We start from the raw sequence: 14,707 nt of genomic DNA, 5'->3' as shown, positions 1-14,707 counted from the left end.
TATAATAGTTTTGGTTATTTACCATTAAGACACCATCATCCGTGTGTAGAACTGCTTTTGGATGCCAAGTCTGTTTGTTGTTATAACAGCAACAACAAGAAGAAGCAATCTCTCCAACTTTATAGAACAGGAGAGTGATAAAACTGTGTGGCTGATGTCACATGCTTTATCATATCATTTCCTTGCACGTGACTGTTTTCTCAATGTGCACTTATACACACACACACACACACACACATACAGAGAAGTATTTAAGGATTTATGTATATCTATTCTTTTGACCATACATATTTAACTTCATCTAAGATACACATGTATTTATATATATATATATGAGCGTGTGTGTGATTATCATTAGCTTCATGTAACGTTCGTTTTCCCTGCTGGCATGGGTTGGATATGTGTGTGTATATCTATGTATGTGTATATATATATATATATATATATGTATGTCTCTATCTATCTATCAATCTATCTGTCTTTCTGTTTGTCTCTCTCTCTCTCTCTCTTTCTCTCTCTCTCTCTCTCTCTATATATATATATATATATATATTAAATCTTTACTGATTTTTACTAATTTTTACTTATTTCAAAATACTTTAAAGATTCTAAAATTATAAGTTGAGTAATTTAGTTTACCTTATTTACCAACCTAGAAATTTATTATTTATCAAAGTTAACATTTAAATAAAATAAATTAACCAAGAAAAAAAAAGACTATTCCCATCATACACTCACTTCTGGCTTCTTCTGACTTATTATTATAAATAATAGAAAATATCTTTTAAGAACTTTTAAATGTTAATAAGAATTATCTCTCCAAAATAGTAACTCTCAATCTTGGATTTTATGATTGCTGGTAGCCATGTTTAATTCATGGAGAGAAAATTACCATACATATAAGTTAACATTTCTTTTTACTAACATTTCTTTTTCATACTTTTATTCCACATTTCTGTTCATTATTTACTAAAGTAAATCTATTCCAACAACTTCTAGTTACATAATTTTAGTTTGTCATGTCTTTATATAAGATGTAAATAGCAAAATAAGTTCAAATATGTTAGACCTGAAGATTGGCAATATATTGATTTTAATATGATATTGTATTTAGAGACATTCTATTTCAGCAATATCGAGGAATATGTTGTCATGAAGCACGCGTAGTAAAGTATATGATTTGAAATAAGAATTGAAGGTATTAATTTTGATAATTTTAATATTTAGTCTTATATGTGCCTGTTGTGGATAATGTCATTCAATGATGATTGAGTTGCTTGAGGGTGATTCTCTCTCTTAAACCTATCTATTTATATGTATATAATACTGTGAGTAATTCCTTTTTGTACCACTAAATTGACCTTCTCTCCTCTGTGGACTTGGAAATAACTTCCCTAATATTAATAAGATATATATATATATAATAATTAATCATATAGGGTGGCAAAAAATTTCGTAGAATTTATTTGCACCAGCGGCCTAGTGGGAAAAATTAAATAGTCATAGACCATTTATAAGTTCAACATCACAACAAGGAATGATTGTGATATATATATATATATATATATATATATATATATATCATCATCGTCGTCATCATCATCATTTAGTGTCCATTTTCCATGCTTCCTGAGTTAGACAATTTGATTGGAACTGGTAAACTGGAGAGCTGTGCCAGGCTCCAGTCTGATTTTGGTTTGGTTTCTATGGCTGGTCTTTGTGTCTGTGTTTCCCCCCCACTGCTTGACAACCGGTGTTGGTGTGTTGACCTCCCCATAATTTAGTGGTTTGACAAAAGAAGCCAATACAATAAGAACCAGAGTTATACTCATTGAACTAAAAATTCTTGTAGGTGATGCTCCAGTATGGCCATAGTCTAATGACTGAAGCAAGTAAAAGATAAAAGATATATGTATATATATATATATATATATGTGTATGTGTGTGTATGTGTACACACACACACACACACACACACACACACACACACACACACACACATATATATATAATATATATATATATATATCTTTACAAATACATGTGAAGATAGGTAGAGGTGTAGCTTGCTTGCCAACCACATGGTTCTGGGTTCAGTCCCACTGTGTGGCACCTTGGGCAAGTGTCTTCTATTATAGTCCTCAGCTCTGGTCTTTGGTTTGCAGCAAGTTGTCTCCAAAAAAATTCCCAGCTGTCCTCTATGTTACAAGTCCCTCTCTCCTCTTCTTCATCTTTGTCCTCAATGCCTTCTGGTATTTCTTGTTCCCTAAATCCGGTTGACAGAATTTATAGTTTCCATATGTTCCTTCTCTGGATTTTCTTGCATTTCAAAGACCATCAAGCTCTTATCTTGAAGTCATTAATTGTTAATCTATGTCGGATGGTTAATCCTTCTTCAGAGGTTCACTTCGTATTCACACCCAGTTGACTTTCCTGTTTCCTGCTAGCTCTAAAAGTCTATTTACCTAGCTTGTTTACCTGAAGAACGGTTATCAGGTGACTAGTTTTGTGAAGATAGTGTTGTAAATGAGCTAAATCATTTGCAACACAAGATTTCAAGAACTTTTGGTTCTTTTACCAAAACTGTTCTATTATTTATTCATGTGTACAAGATGTCAGAATGAATAGATTACAGTCGAAGACACAATCAGGGAAGAGACTTCTTTCTAAAATAACAACAAAATCTTAAAAGTAGTCACATAGATAAAATATTTCACTTCATTTCATTGGAAAATTTGAAGACTTTCTTTTGCATAAATAGATGAAAGAGCAGCAGTTCATTTCTTGTAACTAACCTTATTATTTACATTTATATATTTGTTTTGTAAAATTCTTGATGTGAAACCATGTGTTGAAACATATATTGTTATTATCCGAGATGGTCATATTTTTGCCAGTAAAACACCTGCACTATTTAACTGATCTTTATTTTGTTATTATTATTATTGTTGTTGTTGTTGTTATGATAATAATAATAATAATAATAATAATAATAATAATAATAATAATAATAATAATTTTGCTAAGCCAGTGAAGGGAAGTCGATGACCTCCCCTTTTCAAAGGTTTATGGATGCAGGTTTATGCATCATATAGCTAGCTAGAGGTGATTGCCACTCAGAACTAATTGACAACTGTATTCGTCCTATTTTTCAGGACTGCCACGTTAGTTTGGCAATAAATATTAATACCCAGTACTGCTGCTGTATCTCTCCTTTAGAAAGATTTAGAAATTATGACATTTCTATTATTATTATTATTATTATTAATATACTATTCTGCACACTACCAAAACTGCTATATTTCTCTCTTTTCGCTGTCGATTTTTTTTCCTCTGTCTTCCCTTCTCTGGATCTCTCCTTCTCCTATGTTTCTGACGAAGAGCTTCGCTCGAAATGTTATACCCTCCTGCTTTCCTTCTTTTCTGAGCGTCCAATAATACTATATTTATCCACGTCCTCGCGTTGTATTTTTTTGTGCTTTCACGTTTGGATTACTTATATATATATATATATATATATATATATATATATATATATACACACATATATATATATATGTGTGTATATATATATGTATATATATAATGTGTGTGTGTTAACGACATATTTATCTGTAACTTAATACAATAAACCGGTCCCTGAGGATCCATTGCGGGTGAGCATCTTAGTCCCTCTCTATGACACTTTGAGCAAGTGACTTCCATTGTAGCTTTAGGTTGACCAAAGCCTTATTAGTGGATTGGTAGATGGAAACTGTAAAAAGTCTTTTATGTGTGTGTATGTATAAACACACACACACACGCACACATCTGGATATATGCATGTATTTATTTGTACATATTTGTACTTATATACGTTTGTGTGTGTGTATATATATATATGTGTGTATATATATATGTATATATATATATATATATTATATATATATATATATATATTATATATATATATATATAATATATATATTATATATATATAAACACATATATATATATATAAATAAATAAATATACGTATATATATCCATGTAATATATAAATAAATATAAATATAAGGAAATAAATATAAATATACATAAATAAATATATATACATAAATAAATATATATTTATATATATATATATCTACACAAACAATGCCCACAAATATAGACGTGTATGTGTGCGCACGTATAAGTAATTGATCACAAGTATCCAATAATAATTCCATTTCCTAATATCATCTTCAGGGTATTGCTCGTCTTTATGTCATTCTACAGAATCTGAGAATATAAGAATCCCATATATATTCTTCACTGTCATCTCTCAGGTGATTTGACATTCTATTCAAAATGTTACGAACGAGTCCATGTGTGTATGTGTAGATGTATGTATATGTGTGTGTGTGTGAGAGAGCATGTTCATTTGTGTATATGTAAATATATATATATATGTGTATGTGTATATATATATATATGTGTGTATATGTGTGTGTTTGTATATGTATATATATGTGTGTATATGTATATTTATATATATATATATATATATATATATATGTGTGTGTGCCTATGTGTATATATATATATGTGTATATGTGTGTGTTTGTATATGTATATATATGTGTGTATATGTGTATATATATATATATATATATATGTGTGTGTGTGTGTGCCTATGTGTATATATATATGTTTATATTTATATATATGTGTGTGTTTGTATATGTATATATATGTGTGTATATGTATATATAGTATATATATATATATATATATATATGTGCCTATGTGTATATATATATATATATATATATATGTGTGTGTTTGTATATTTATATATATGTCTGTATATGTATGTGTTTGTGTGTGTATATATATATATATATACCTATGTGTTTATGTTTTTGCCATAGTGTGTGAATTTGTGTTTAACTGACAGAAACACTAGTGATATCCGTTGCCTTTTCCAAAGTGATATTCTCATATTTTCATAATTGCTTCTCTTGCAGTTAGCAGAAGATAAATTCTGTGACCACTTCACATTTATTTTACTTGTTCTTAGACTTTTGTGTCACTGAAGACTGGATCTTTGGAATCACTCTTCTCTTGCTTCTTTTACCTTTCTTTAACTACAGTTAGGTTCCAGAGGTTAAAAGCAAATTTTTTTCAGCCGAAATGTGAAAGCAGTGAAAGTGTTTCAACCATCACAAACAACTTGTGTGTGTGTGTAAACATACATACATACATACATACATACACACACAACTCTGCTTGCGAAAACCTGTTGAGGCAAGTGAAATAGAAATCAAATTTGATGACTGGCATCCATGCTAGTAGAGCGCTAAGAGTACCATCCGAGTGTGATCATTGCCAGAGCAAGAAACTGGCTTCCGTGCCAGTGGCACGTAAAAAGCACCATTCGAGCATGTTCGTTACCTGTGTCGCCTTACTGGCACTTGTGCTGGAGGCACGTGGAAAAAACATTTGAGCAAGGTCGTTGCCAGTGTTGCTGGACTGGCTCCAGTGCAGGTGGCACATAAAAAGCACCATTTGAGCGAGGTCGTTGCCAGTAGCGCCTGACTGGCCCTCGTGCCGGTGGCACGTAAAAGCACCACTACAGTGGTTGGTGTTAGGAAGGGCATCCAGCTGTAGAAACTCTGCCTGATCAAGATTAGAGCCTTGTGCCGCCATCTGGTTTGTCAGACCCCAGTCAAATCGTCCAACCCGTGCTAGCATGGAAAGCGGATGTTAAACGATGATGATATATATATGAAAGAAGGTTTGAAAATGCAATTTTAAAAGATGTTTATTCACTTGACTGGTTTCACTTTTTTAGAAAAAGATTGTCAAAATCATCATCATCATGGTTTAGCGTCCGCTTTCCATGCTTTCCATATATATATATGTGGAAGCATAATGGTCCAGTGGTTTTGGCAGCGGACTCGCGGTCGTAGGATCACGGTTTCGATTCTCAGACCGGGCTTGTGAGTGTTTATTGACCGAAAACACCTAAAGCTTCACGAGGCTCCTGCAGGGGATGGTGGCGATCCCTGCTGTACTCTTTCGCCACAACTTTCTCTCACTCTTTCTTCTGTTGGCCCACTCGCTTAGCCAGCGGGGTGGTGTCATTTGAAGGCTAAAACAATGTGAAGTGCATTGTGACCAGCGATGTGTAGCAACATCTGATAACCTGGTCGGTCACGGTGATATATATATATATATACATATATATATATAATTGAATTGGTAATCTCACCTGTGTCCATAATTCCTCCCCATCTTATTAGATTAACGATGTACTTTTAAATGCTTGTCCAACATGCAAGATCAATGGGTTTACAAATACCACTGTCCCCACCTCCTTCTCTACTCACCCCAATTCCACCCCACCACCCCCTTGTGGTGTTTGACTTCCATCATGTGATGTAATAATCCCACACCTTTTCTCTTTTCTCTTTGTCTCTCGCTTTCTCCCCATCTCTCTCTCTCTCTCTTCTTCTTTCTCTGTTTCCTGCCTCTCTCTGTTCTGCATCTTTCCGTGGCCACCACCCCACAAACATCTTATAAATATCTCTTGCAAAAACATACAAAGATTAAATTCAACATTTAATTACTTTAGCACCATGTTTGATACCACTACCAACACCACCACCACCAACAACAACAACACTGGGAACAGCAGCAGCAGCTGCACCACCACTACCACCACCACTAAGAGAAGCACCACCACCACAACCACAACCCCACCACCACCACCATCACCACAACTCCCACCACCACCACAATCCCCCACCATTACCACCACAACCACCATCACAACTCCTACCACCATTACCACCCCACCATCACAACCACCCCACCATCACAACCCCCCACCACTACCTCCTCCACCACTACCACCACCCACCACCACCACCACCACCACCCACCACCATTACCACCACCACCACCATTACCACCACCACCATCACCACACCACCACCACCACCACCATTACCACCACCACCAACCATACCACCACCACCATCACCACCACCACCATCATCACCACCACCACCACCCACCACCATTCCACCACCACCACCATTACCACCACCACCACATCATCACCACCACCACCACCATCATCACCACCACCACACCCCCACCATTACCACCACCACCACCACCATCAACACCACCACCACCCACCACCATTACCACCACACCATCACCACCACCACCATCATCACCACCACACCACCACCCCACCACCACCCCACCACCACCCCCCCACCACCATTACCACCACCACCATCACCACCACCACCATCATCACCACCACCACCACCCCCCCACCATTACCACCACCACCCCATTACCACCACCACCACCACCACCACCACCATCACCACCACCACCACCACCACCACCACACCACCACCCCACCACCACCACCATTACCACCACCACCATCACCAACCACCACCAACCCACCACCATACCACCACCACCATCACCACCACCACCATCATCACCACCACCACACCACCACCATTACCACCACACCACCATTACCACCACCACCACCCCACCACCACACCATCACCACCACCACCACCTCCTCCACCACTACCACCATCACCACCGTTTTTGTACTCAACGTTTATGTTCATGATTGCCGCTACATTGCGTAGAAACCCCCCCACCCTCCACCCATCGTCATCACGAAGTACTGCGATGACGATGACAACCGTCATCACCGCCATCACTGCCTTCTCTCCATCCATCCATCACCACTAATTTCCTGCCTCTGCTGAGTATCCTCTCATCATTAACCATGGCTGTTATCATTGTCATTCTCGTCAACAGCATCATCATCATCATCATCATCATAATCACTACTTCCACCACCATCATCATCATCATCGTCATCTTTATCACCACCACCACCACCATCATCTTATCATCACCGTCATCATCATCACTGTCTTCACCACCATCAGTCTCCACATCCATCCCATTATCATCATCATTGTCACCACCCACCATCACCACCGCCATCACCACCTCCACCACCACCACCACCACCACCACTACCATCACCACCACCACCACCATCACCACCACCACCACCACCACCACCATCACCACCACCACCACCACCACCACCACCACCACCACACCATAACCACCACCATCACCACCACCACCACCACCACCACCACCTCCACCACCACCAACCCACCACCACTACCATCACCACCACCACACCATAACTCCACCAACCACCACCACCACCATAACCACCACCACCACCACCACACCACACCCCACCACCACCACCACGACTACCATCACCACCACCACCACCACAACCACCACCACCACCACCACCACCACCATAACCACCACCATTACCACCACCACCACACCACCACCACCTCCACCACCACCACCACCACCACCACCACCATCACCACCACCATCACCAGCACCACCACCTCCCCACCACCACCACCACCACTACCATCACCGCCACCACCACCACCACCACAACCACCATCACCACCACCACCACCACCACCACAACCACCATCACCACCAACCACCACCACCACCATTACCCCCTCCACCATTACCCCCCCACCATCATCATCACCATCTACATTACCCTCTCTCAGTCCATTTGGCTTTGTTGATCATACTTTTTCTTTCCAAATCTCTATTGCTCCTTTCTTTCTTTCTTTCTTTCTTTCTTACTTCTCTCTCTTCTTTTTCTTCATCTCCTCCTCCTCCACCACCCCACCACCACCACCACCACCACCATCATAAACATCCTCGTTAACAACAAAACAACACGCAAAACAACAGTGACAGATATTGGATTTGGTTGGTTTTTCTCTCCGCGAATTCTTTAGAAATGGTATTGTTTAAGATAATGGCATTTAAGGAGGATAATGGTTCCATCCATTGAGATGAGCACAGGAATGTGAAGAGGTGATGATGGTGGGATGTTGCACTGTTGGCGGAGTGGGGGGTGAAGATGCTTGTTGATTCAGTTCAGCTCACCCCCAACCAACCAACCAACCAACGGGCTAAGACTTAATCTATTAAACAACACACATACACACACACACACACACACATGATGTGCAAGCATGGCTGTGTGGTAAGAAGCTTGCTTTCCAACCATATGGTTCCAGGTTCAGTCCCACTGCATGGCAGCGGCTTCAGTGAGTATCTTCTATTATAGCCTCTATTATAGAAGGCGGAGAGCTGGCAGAAACGTTAGCACACCGGGCGAAATGCTTAGCGGTATTTCGTCTGTCATTACGTTCTGGGTTCAAATTCCGCCGAGGTCGACTTTGCCTTTCATCCTTTCAAGGTTGATAAATAAAGTACCAGTTTCGCACTGGGGTTGATGTAATCGACTTAATCCCTTTGTCTGTCCTTGTTTGTCCACTATATGTTTAGCCCCTTGTGGGTAGTAAAGAAATAGGTATTTCGTCTGTCGTTACGTTCTGAGTTCAAATTCTGCCGAGGTCGACTTTGCCTTTCATCCTTTTGGGGTCGATAAATAAAGTACCAGTTTCGCACTGGGGTCGATGTAATCAACTTAATCCCTTTGTCTGTCCTTGTTTGTCCCCTCTTGAATACGCTCTTGTCAAGAAGGCTTTTTGTGGTAATATTGTCGCTTTCTAATCTTTTCACCACATAATATCATTGAGATTTTCGCAGAGGCATAGTACAGGTGGTTGAGATCTGTGATCTCAACTTCATTAGCTGAAATTATATCCTTAAGTGCAAGGTAGATTTTACCAATTATTTTTCAGGTTTTGGTTAGAGTTGTGAATTTTTGTGAGAGTACCGCATTCATTCAAACTGGTTTCTTTAACTTTCAGCCATTCAATCATAATTTGATTTTTTAGATCCTGTAGTTCTGTTGGGTCAATTTCTGTGTGACTTTCTTCATCTATTTGATTTTCATCTGTCTTAGTGTTTATGGTTGCTTCAGAGAGTATTCCACTTTGCCTATCAATTACATTAACTCTTTCAATCATTACAACGTTTTCATCAGCCCTGGGCTGGTCTATAATTATTTCCTCTGTAGTATCTTCTTTAGCTGCAGCTTCGTTCTTTTTATCCCTTACTGCTTGTTTAATTTGGTCAATCTCTACTTCGGTTAGTAATTTGTTTTTCATAATGTTTCTTCTGATGTTGGCAAGTTTGTTACTGTCTATGTAGGATCTTACGTCAGGGTGTTTCTGTCTCCAGTTTATGTAGGTTTGTACAGTATTAGATTTATCTGTGGGGAAATATACGGCATGGTAGAAGGCTGTATGAACTTCTTTACTATCTTCCCTAGACCATTTTTCATTCTTTTTCTTTTGGTTATTTGATGACAAGCATGGATGGCCATCCGTTGGAATATTCCAGTTGTGAGGTACTTCCAATCCCCTGTATCAGAAAGATTTGAACCAGTAGCTGATTTTTTGCCTCGAATCCGGTTCAACATTCAAGTACGTGGTCCTTTATAATTTGGTTGATAACCATTCCGGTTATATATATGTGGGGAAATATATGGCATGGTAGAAGGCCGTAAGAACTTCTTCATTATCTTCCCTAGACCATTTTTCAGTCTTTTTCTTTTGGTTATTTGATGACAAGCATGGATGGCCATCTGTTGGAATATTCCACTTGTGGGGTACTTCCAGCTCCTGTGTGTCGGAAAGATTTGAACCAGTAGCTGATTTTTTGCCTTGAATCTGGTTCAACATTCAAGTACGTGGTCCTTTATAATCTGGTCGATAACCATTCAGTTATATATATGTGGGGAAATATATGGCATGGTAGAAGGCTGTAAGAACTTCTTTATTATCTTCCCTAGACCATTTTTCAGTCTTTTTCTTTTGGTTATTTGATGACAAGCATGGATGGCCATCTGTTGGAATATTCCAGTTGTGGGGTACTTCCAGCTCCCGTGTGTCAGAAAGATTTGAACCAGTAGCTGATTTTTTGCCTTGAATCTGGTTCAACATTCAAGTACGTGGTCCTTTATAATCTGGTCGATAACCATTCCAGTTATATATATGTGGGGAAATATATGGCATGGTAGAAGGCTGTAAGAACTTCTTTATTATCTTCCCTAGACCATTTTTCAGTCTTTTTCTTTTGGTTATTTGATGACAAGCATGGATGGCCATCTGTTGGAATATTCCACTTGTGGGGTACTTCCAGCTCCTGTGTGTCGGAAAGATTTGAACCAGTAGCTGACTTTTTGCCTTGAATCTGGTTCAACATTTGAGTATGTGGTCTTTTGTAATCCTATCGATGACCATTCTGGTTTGTAATTTGTTTTGTTAGCAGTGAGGCATGACAAGCTTCGACGTTGACATTAGGGGACGAATCTGTCTGTTTAGGGTCAATTCCTTGAGACAACACTGTCACCGAGTTCTCAGCATGTAAACATTGATTGTAATGTAGCTTCTTAAGGCTAGCAGTTCTGTATTCGTCTGTATGTTTTTTTGTTGATAGATTTATCTCTGAGCATAGTTCTTTTGTGATGTTTTTAAACTTATGAATGGTTCACTCTGTCTGTGATAGTTCAAAAAATGAAAACAAAAATAAATAAATAATATAAGTGCTGGCTTACAAAGAATAAGTCCTGGGGTCACTTTGTTTGACTAAATGTGGTGCTCCAGCATGGCCACTGCAAATGATTTGAAACAAGTAAAAGAATTAAGGTGGCAAGCTGGCAGAATTGCTAGCATGCTGGACAAAAAATGCTTAGTAGCGTTTTGTCTGTCTTAATATTCCGAGTTCAAATCCTGCCAAGGTTGACTGTGCATTTCATTCTTTTGGGGGTCAATATAACAAGTACCAGTCAAGCACTGGGGTCAATGTGATCGACTTACCCCCTCCTCACAAATTCCAGGCCTTGTGCCTATAGTAGAAATGATACTACTACTTACTACTACTACTACTACTACTACTACCACCACCACCACTACTATTACTACTACTACTACTACTACTACTACTACTACCACCACCACCACCACCACCACCACCACGACCACCACCACTACTACTACTACAAGCAGCAGCATCTGAGTATTAAATCCATGAATATCCTTCTCCTTTTCTTAATCCACCCATATATCTTTCTGGTCAACCGCATGACCAGCCATCAAAACCATGCGGCTGGCTCTGAGTATCTCTCCCACTCTCTAAGCAAATTAGCGCACACATCTTTCACACAGTCTTCCTCCAAGATATATTGCATGTATGTATATAAGTACGTACATATACATTCATTCATTCATGGATGTTTATATGTATAAAGATTTATATATATATATGCATATATACTGTATATATGCATATTTATGTGTATTTACACACACATATATATATATATTATATATATATATATTATATATATATATGTATATATATATATATATATATATATATATATATTCACACATTTATTTGCATTCAGTGTGGATTTGTGGATGTGAATATATATATATATATATATACAAACTTTTATCTATATATATTTACCTGCATTATATATCGTTATTTAGCATCCATTTTACCATGCTAACCTACCTTGGATGAAGACATATTATTCTGGCATTATTTTCCACCTGGTTGCTCTCCCTGTCACAAACAACTTAACTATTTTCCATGTACAGGATTCATTTTCCTCTTCTTTCTCAAAGTGCTGAGTTGGCAATTTGTTAACAGAGAATTCTCAGCATGACATTATTGCCATTTTATTTGTGCATCTTCATGCAAAGATATCACAGAATCTATACCTTTATACACACACGTACACACGTACACATTTCCATATATGTATATATCTCTGTGTATCTATATTTATATATATCTCCGTGCATATATATATAATATATATATATACATACAAGGTGCAATGAGTAAACGGTTTGTCAATTTATTTTCTTAGTTTTGTGCATATGCACCAATTGTTTTTGATTTTATTGACTACACAGTATAGTAGGGTCAGTTGGGCACTTTCTGTGAGAAAAACAGCACCATTATGCAGTTCACCCTGCCAGAAATTTGGAAACAACATGCTGTACTGCTTAGCCAAGCCAGAAGCTCCAATACGAACCTTTCACTGTGTTTGGGTGTCAATCTGAGGACATGTACCGAGAGTGATAAAAATCAAATAGCCAGTCAACATCATAGTGTTTGGAGTGATCACTAGTGATGGCAACATTATAATTATATGTATGTGTATATATATATATATATATAATATATATATATATATATATATATATATATTATGTATGTATATAAATATGAAAATATATATATATATGTATATAAATATGAATATATATATATATGTATGTATATAAATATGAATATATAAATATATGTATATATATATGTATGCATATATATGTCTGTACAGATTTATGTATGAATACAAGTGTATGTATAAATATATGTATGTATATATGTGTATGTATAAATATGTGTATGTATGTATATGTATGTATAGATATATTTATGTATATATATATATATGTATGTATAAATGTATGTATATAAGTATATATATGTATGTATAAATGTATATATGTATATATTTATGTATAAATATATGTATTTATAAATGTTTGTATGCATATATTTATGTATAAATATATGCATGTATATATGTGTACATATATATATGTATGTGTATATGTACATGCATATATGTATACACATATATATAATGTACATGTTGTGTGTGTATGTATATATATATCTATATATATATATATATATATATATATATATTATTTATATATATTATATATATATATATATATATATATATATATATATGCACATGCATGTATACAGATACACACACATATGTATACATATCTATACTTAAGTACATAGATATGTATACCTCTAGATAGACATACATCTCTATTTACCTACAAAGAGAACTATATATACTAACATAAATGCATGCACATATGTACGTTTGTGTATCTGCATACACAAATGTTTTACATACTGTTTAAGCTGGAGGACATTCTCTTCTTGAGCTGTCTATTGTTAATCACAAGAAATTTGATAAATTCTTCGTGGCATTGCTCTTTTGGGAAATACAAAGTGGTTGTATGGCCAGCAGGCAATCTCCACTTTCTTTTGGTCTTGATCAAAGCATGTCTCTGTGTTTCAACCACTGTACACCGGGGGGGCAGCTGTGGCCACAAGAACTGAGCACATTGTATTCGGCATCTCTGCAAACACTCATACACAAGCACACATGTATATATATATATATATATAATATATATATGTATATATATATAATATATATATATATATATATATATATATATATATATAGTATATATATATATATATATGTATATGTATGCATATGTATATGTAACAGCTAGAAAATCAGCAGCCACAACAACAACAACAACAGAATGAGCCACTCCTGGTTCCCAGCACAATGGCTGACCCTGACATCGGTCAGGCACAACAACAACAACAACAGCCACAGCAACAAGAACAACAACAGCCACTCCTCAACTCTAGCTTACTAGATGATTCACTAAATGCCAGTATCTTTTCACCGCTCTCACAGCAACCACCACAATTATCATCATCATCATCATCGCCACCGCTGCCACCATCGTCTTCTATCACCAAAAATACCGACAGAAAACCAAATAAGAAACCACTGC

The 14,707-nt window shown here is 37.1% G+C and overlaps 1 long non-coding RNA gene across 1 annotated transcript in view; it reads left to right on the top strand.

The window, feature by feature from the left end:
- LOC118761873 overlaps positions 1-5,747 on the top strand; it is an 11,723-nt gene extending 5,976 nt beyond the window's left edge. Inside the window, exon 3 of the long non-coding RNA XR_004997700.1 lies at positions 5,602-5,747. This is a non-coding gene — a long non-coding RNA (uncharacterized LOC118761873). The remainder of the gene's footprint in view (positions 1-5,601) is intronic.
- Positions 5,748-14,707: the final 8,960 nt, after the last annotated feature.

The sequence above is a fragment of the Octopus sinensis genome, unplaced genomic scaffold (assembly GCF_006345805.1).
Source record: "Octopus sinensis unplaced genomic scaffold, ASM634580v1 Contig18251, whole genome shotgun sequence".
In the NCBI taxonomy this organism is placed as follows: domain Eukaryota; kingdom Metazoa; phylum Mollusca; class Cephalopoda; order Octopoda; family Octopodidae; genus Octopus; species Octopus sinensis.
The sequence above is the reverse complement of the archived record's forward strand: the minus strand, read 5'-3'. Positions and strand labels throughout refer to the sequence as shown.